At 41.8% G+C, this 6,991-nt stretch overlaps 1 long non-coding RNA gene across 1 annotated transcript; it reads left to right on the top strand.

Annotated features, from left to right (window-relative positions):
* The first annotated feature begins 404 nt into the window (after positions 1–404).
* LOC309367294 lies at positions 405–4,260 on the top strand. Its single transcript, XR_014166999.1, has 2 exons — positions 405–643; positions 4,111–4,260. It is a non-coding gene; the product is annotated as an uncharacterized lncRNA (long non-coding RNA).
* Positions 4,261–6,991: the final 2,731 nt, after the last annotated feature.

The raw sequence follows: 6,991 nt of genomic DNA, 5'->3' as shown, positions 1-6,991 counted from the left end.
ATTAGGGAGAATGAGACTACTGTCACTTTACCCCACATAAGCTCACTTGGCAGCTTGGATCTGCCACATAATATTCACTGTGCACTTGTAAGAAATCAATCTTTTCATGTGGAAGCACCTATACATTGGAACTCCCTGCAGGTGTTTTCACTGTACTGTTTTCAGTGCCCATTAAAACATGGTGCCTTCTTACATAATTCGAGGCACCAGGCAAAAACATTTCTCTTCCCCCAGGCAGTTAGTTGGCTGATTAAACTATCTATCGCCTTTTAAATGTGTTGCGGTGTATTGTTGGTGGTGGTATGTTTGCTTATTATGTTATGTGTTTTGTGTTTTTAGATTGCAAACTACCCTGTGATAATTGGATGAAGGGATAATTTATTATTATTATTATTATTATTATTATTAATAATAATAATAATAATAATTGTTTAGACAGTTCTATTCAAATGTGTTTTATTTCTTTCTAAACTAGAGTAGGGACGCAGGTGGCACTGTGGTTTAAACCACCGAGTCTCTTGGGCTTGCTGATCGTAAGTCCAGCAGTTCGAATCAGTGTGACAGGGTCTGCTCTTGTTGCTTTCTTCCAGCTCCTGCCAACCCAGCAGTTTGAAAGCATACCAGCGCAAGTAGGTAAGGTAAGGTAAGGTGAATGGCGTTTCCGTGCACTCTGGCACTTATCACGGTGTCCCATTGAACCAGTAGCAATTTAGTTCTGCTTGCCACATGACCCGGAAAACTGTCTGTTGACAAACGCCGGCTCCCTCAGCAGGAAAAGCAGAGATGAGCACTCCACCCCATAGTCAAATTCAACTGGACTTAACCGTCCAGGGATCCTTTACCTTTTTTTACCTTAGCTAGAGTTAATTTGCGGGACGCGTGTGGTGCTGTGGTCTAAACCACTGAGTTTAGACCACATTGCCGATCAGAAGGTCGGCAGTTCGAATCCCCGCGACGGGGTGAGCTCCCGTTCCTCTGTCCCAGCTCCCGCCAACCTAGCAGGGGAAGGTAGGCGGGAAGGTAAACGGCGTTTCCATGCGCTGCTCTGGTTTTGCCAAAAGTGGCTTAGTCCTGCTGGCCACATGACCCAGAAAAACAGTCTGTGGACAAACGCTGGCTCCCTCGGCCAGTAAAGTGAGATGAGCGCTGCGACTGGACCTAATGGTCAGGGGTCCTTTACCTTTACCTTTTAGAGTTGATTTGAGTAATCTTTTAAATATATTAAATACCTGTTTTTAACTGTTCCCCACCCCCTGATAATTTTAGTGTTGGATTTTATATTCTCTAGAGAGTGATTTTTTTCCAAACTCTCAAGTGTTATATTTTCATTAATTAATGAAATAAATAAATGCAGGGGAGCGGGGCATCCTCCTGAACCCCCTGGGCATGTTCCATGTGCTGCACCCCCAAAAGTGGTCTGCTGCCCTCAGGAGTGGGGGAGGATGCTGTGGAGTGAGATTCCACTCACAGTCCAGTCAGCTTTGTTTGTGGAATGAGGGCAGGAAGGAGAGAGGCACCATCTTGTTCTTCATCGCAGGCAGCTATATATTATTATCAAAAACTTACTGGAGAACCTTAGGACAGCATTACTCAATCTATTCTAGCCTAACTTGCAAAGGCCTGGATACAAATGGTAAAGTAACACTTGAATTTCTGTGCATTTTTAAAAATTGTTTAGGACCTGCATCCCTTAGGTTGGCCTTGTGCTGCCAACAACCTCCCAGAGCTGGTATCCTCTGCATGACTGGCAAAGGCATGTAGAGAGGCATTCCTGGTGGCTCTTCTCCAGCTTTAGAACTCCCTTCCACTGGAAGTCTTTAAAAGGTGTGGGAGAAGCTTAGAAAACTATTGCAGGACCCTGAACGCTGTCAGGTGGAAGCAGGAGGTTCTCTTAACAATGGGTTTTTAAAGCTTCCATTAGCTTATGGGTTAGGGTGGAGGAATATATTTCACAGAAACTGAAATAAATGTAGGCACTTGTTCTTTTGGTCTTGGGAGATGGGTTTCCAACAACTTGCACCAAGGCTGGAATTTCAGCAAGAAACTCCCAGTTATATAAAACAGAAACTAGGGTTCAATACTCATTGCTTTGACTTTCTGTGGGGATTTCTTTCAGGGGGTGAGATACATAAATATTCATGGTAATATTTATTAGAGATAAGCACTTTTTTACAAGTACAGTGGTACCTCAGGTTACATACGCTTCAGGTTACAGACTCCGCTAACCCAGAAATAGTACCTCGGGTTAAGAACTTTGCTTCAGGATGAGAACAGAAATTGTGCGGTGCAGGGGCAGCAGAAGGCCCCATTAGCTGAAGTGGTACCTCAGGTTAAGAACAGTTTCAGGTTAAGTACAGACCTCCGGAACGAATTAAGTACTTAACCCGAGGTACCACTGTAGTAACACACAATGATTGAGGAGCCACTCTTCAGATATGATATTACACTTCAATATTCTTTGAAGATTGTGCTTAACCTTTTTCATAAACAGAAGGGCATCCCGTGGTTTTAAAGAAAACTATTAAAGTTTTTTGGGTTAAAAAGTATATACATTATCTATTTGCCAGTCTCAGTCTACATTCGATGTGAGACATTAACGTATACAGTATAAGGTTGGGGAGGAAAGGGGGAGAGAGGTGGTGGTAAATTTACGTTATTGTACTTAGTGTATGTGTGAGGTTTTGTGTCAGCATCACTTGGGTAGGTTCTCTTTCTGTTCATTTATTATTTTTCTTGGCAGCGAGAGAGGTGGGGGGGGCAGGGCATGGTTGGTTGCCCTTAGGTGACTGCAGTGAGATTTGTTTGCATGGTGGGTAGGGAAGAATTGTTGGGTCAAGTTAGCCATATTGATTCGTATTCTGTCAGTAGGTTGTCTTGTTGGGCTGTGTGTGTAGTAAAGGGGAGCCATATCAGGTGAAGGCATCCTCTTTTATTTGCCTCTGGGTCAGTTTCAGTCTGTTAGTTAAATTTTCTAGTAAGGCTTTGGTACCAATCTTCCATGTTCACTTCTGACAGGTCTCTACAGTGCCTAGCTATGATGCTTGTGGCTGCTCTTTATAGTAGTAGTAGCTCTTTATAGTGTGAATGAGCATTAGTGTCTTGGAAAATATTCAATAAGGCCAGTTCTGAGGTGGCTTCCAATACCTTTTTAGTTATTTTGCATATTTCTTGTACGTAAGAAACTGCCGTCAAAAGAGGTTGGCTTTTGGGGCATTCCCACCACATGTGGAGGTATGTATCTGTAGAGGTGCAGCATCTTCAGCATTTTGGTGAGGTTCCTGGGTGTATCAGTGCCAGTTTCCCTGGTGTTGGGTAGCATCTGTAGGTAAGTTTCAAAGTAAGTTCCCTTCTTATGGCTGAGATGTATTTAAAGGGAGGTTAATACCACATTCTAGTCCATTGGGTAAGGTTTATTTTGTAGCCTATGTTGTGCTCCCATTTTGTTTTATTTTGTTTTTGCATCTAGGGGGTTTGTGGGATTCTGAAGCAGTATTTTGTATATTGTGGATACCACCCCCTTGCCATGTCCCTCTGCTGTCAGGAGAAGGTTTTTGAAGGTGGTCAAGAGCCTAGTGGCTGCTGATTTTACTGCAGGATTGTTTAAGAAGACCTGTAGTTGGTGGTGTGTTAGCAAGAGTATTTGGTGCCCTCCAGTTTGTCTTGTACGTATTTCTTGTGTCGATATGGGTTCAAACTCCGCTAACCAAAAAGTGGTTGCTCCAGATTAAGAACTTTGCCCCAGGATAAGAATGGAAATTGCGCACCAGCGGCACAGCGGCAGCAGGAGGCCCCATTGGCGTAAGCGCGCCTCAGGTTAAGAACTGTTTCAGGTTAAGAACGGACCTCTGGAAGGAATTAAATTCTTAACCCAAGGTACCACTATACTAGTATTCTCTTTGATCATTTCAAGAGTTTGGTTTAGTTTCTGGCTGCCATTTACGAAAAAGGAATGTAGCCTGATCAGGATTTTGGTGTGGCATAATTACACTGGGTGTATTACACCATAGCAGTCTGATATTGTGTGTTATGCTTAGACTCATTTGCATTGCCTATCATGTCCTTTGTTGTAATGATGTGACAGTTTGCAGGTTCCACAATGAGTCCCTTTAGTTTCAGGGTGGAAAGATGTAACAGCAATCTGGAAAAGATGAGCAACAAGAAGAAAGTCTGGCAAGAGTTTGAGTCATCTGAACAAACAAGTGCCAAGCCAAAATTTCTTGAATATGGAAAATTCTAGAGAAATAAACATTTACAAAAGCATCTCCTGGCATTTAGTGAATTACCGCACACTATTCCTGTTTTGATGGCAATTAATAATTCAAACAGTGCCATAGTTGGACCTGAAAACCAGTGCCAAATTAAGGATGAACAACCAATTAAAATTTTGCGTGAGTACATAAGGTCAAAGATTGTCTAGGCCCTTTTGGTTATGCTGAAAGTTTGGGAGTGGCCCACGGCCATTTCTCCCCTTGACCATGGCCAGGCACTATTCAATCTCTTGTATTCAATGAAAGAAACACTAAATCTCAACAGGTTTTTTAGAACTGCCACAACTAAGCTTCCCAGCTCAGGTCCCTTAATGACAGTATGGCAGAGAAAACTTTAGAAGTGAGGAAGGTGTAGAAAACATTGGCAATGTCCACGTTTGTTTTTTCTCAAGTTAAGCAGAGCTCAGTCTGGCTGCTTAGCAAATAAATAATGTTCTTACTAAGGCTTCCTGATCTTTAAGGTAATTAGCAGAGGCCAAGGAAGAATCAAATGGTGATGTTTCATGAAGTTCCATAATAACAAAGGAGATATAGCAATGCCTCATCACAAATACGAAACTGGAGGTGTTGTCTGGCCCAGGAGAGTTGGCACCTGAACTTGTGGACCACATACCATCTGACGTGCTCACAGAAACACACCCGCTGCACAACCACCCACTCACTCTTGATCATAGTGTGCATGGCGTAGCATCAGCACAACTGAAGCAAGAAGGCAATTAACATGTCTGTGCAATGTGACAGGAGTTCTGTGAAGGGAAATATGAACTTTACCTAGGGACAGGTGTGGCCCTACTGTGATGTGATCTCAATAATGCCTCTCCCAGTGAAGCTCTGAAACAGGTTTGTCTCATTGTTGATTTCTCTTGATGCAGAAACACTTAGCCCACCTTCTTTTCTTCCCCTTGCCCAAATTAAATTTATTACAAAACATACAAAAAGATAAAAGGAAGAAACCGCTTTCCAAAACTTGAGTGCAGTTTACAGACTTGAAAGAGACCTTCAGCAGAAAACAGATCAATATAAGCAAATGAGAAAAATGAACAAGCATGGTCTGGAAACCAAACCTTATGAGGAACGGTTGAAGGAGCTTGGTATGTTATTTATGTGTACATTATTTATATATAAATTCCATTCCCACCCTTCCTCCCAAAGGAGCTCAAAGTGACAACAAAAACAGGAAAATAAAGCAATAAAATAAACAGGTTTTATAGCATCTGAAAACATTTTAAAATGTTTTAACATCTGGACACATTCATAGACAATTTACTCAAACAAAATTTAAAAACCAGCCTATCTATTTGCTTTCAGTCTCATAAGACTTTGAGTCATGACTTCTCTATTTGCAACCACCGCCAACAAGTATTTAAATCTCCTGTCATTACAAAAGGTTTCATTTACATTTTTATAGTGTGCATTTGCTCCTTACAAACTATGTCAACCACAAAGTCACAAACAATTGCCCCATTTTTGGATAGTATACAGGGCAGGCTCCATTTTTTACATAAACATGCAGCTGAAGTAATGACAGTCATTTTGAGCAGATCCCAAAGCAGGCAGCTCTAGAAGGAGTTTTGTTAACGCACAGCAATGGCCCACTGTGATTTTGCAGTGGCAGCTGGGGATTTGCTTGCACCTATTACTTGGCTTTTGTATTCTCCTAATTTCCTTCCTAATTTCTAGATGCCCAAAGTTTTTACTAGTGTCCTTCCTTCACAGGTGGTCAACAGCTTAGCTTGCACTTTATACAGAATATTCATGCCTACCTATTCACAGCTATATTTGAATTTTAGAAGTACAATTAATAATTGACCTAATTACTAGTAGACTATGCTCAGAACCAATTACATGTCCTTTATCTTTTGGTGATGTAACCTGAATGGGTGTGTCCAGTCTGGTTTGCATTTAATAAGATGTTCATTTCTAACTTGATCATAGTTGCATTTCAGTTAATAAGTGCACTAAACTTAATAACAGTGAATAATAATATGTTTCTGAAAATGGTTGTTTACCCCTGCTGAAGCTCATTCTCCTGTGTAATGTTCTTCTGTTTCTAATTGGTACTTAGTCCTATCCAACAATCTTACCTTATAACCAAAGGATCCTGTGCCTTTGTGGGTGTGACGGAGGAAAAATGCATTTTAACAGGTTAATAACTTGAACACAAATTATTCTTATACAGTACATGGGAAATACCTAGACTGCAATCCACAAATACAACCAACTTGTATTTATACCTAATTAAAACTATTGATAGTGACGTGGGTGGCTCTGTGGTCTAAAGCACTGAGCCTCTTGGGCTTGCCGATCAGAAGGTCGGCGGTTTGAATCCCCGCGACGGGGTGAGCTCCCGTTGCTCTGTCCTGGCTTCTGCCAACGTAGTAGTTCGAAAGCATGTCAGTGTGCAAGTAGATAAATAGGTACCGCTCCGGCAGGAAGGTAAACTGTGTTTCTGTGCGCCGCTCTGGCTTCTCCAGAAGCAGCTTAGTCATGCTGACCACATGACCCGGAAAAACTGTCTGCAGACAAATGTCTGCTCCCTCGGCCAGTAAAACGAGATGAGCGCTGCAACCCGAGTCATCTGCAACAACTTAACTTTCAGGGGTCCTTTACCTTTACCTTTAAAATTATCAGTAGCAACGGAGGCCTTCTGAATTAAATACAAGTCTGCACATTTAAGAGGTCTGTTGCTAGCAACCATGGACTTCTGAAGTTCTTAGTGGTTC

The sequence above is a fragment of the Podarcis melisellensis genome (genome assembly GCF_964234715.1).
Source record: "Podarcis melisellensis genome assembly, chromosome: 3".
Classification (NCBI taxonomy): domain Eukaryota; kingdom Metazoa; phylum Chordata; class Lepidosauria; order Squamata; family Lacertidae; genus Podarcis; species Podarcis melisellensis.
This window is presented reverse-complemented; position numbering and strand designations above follow the sequence as displayed.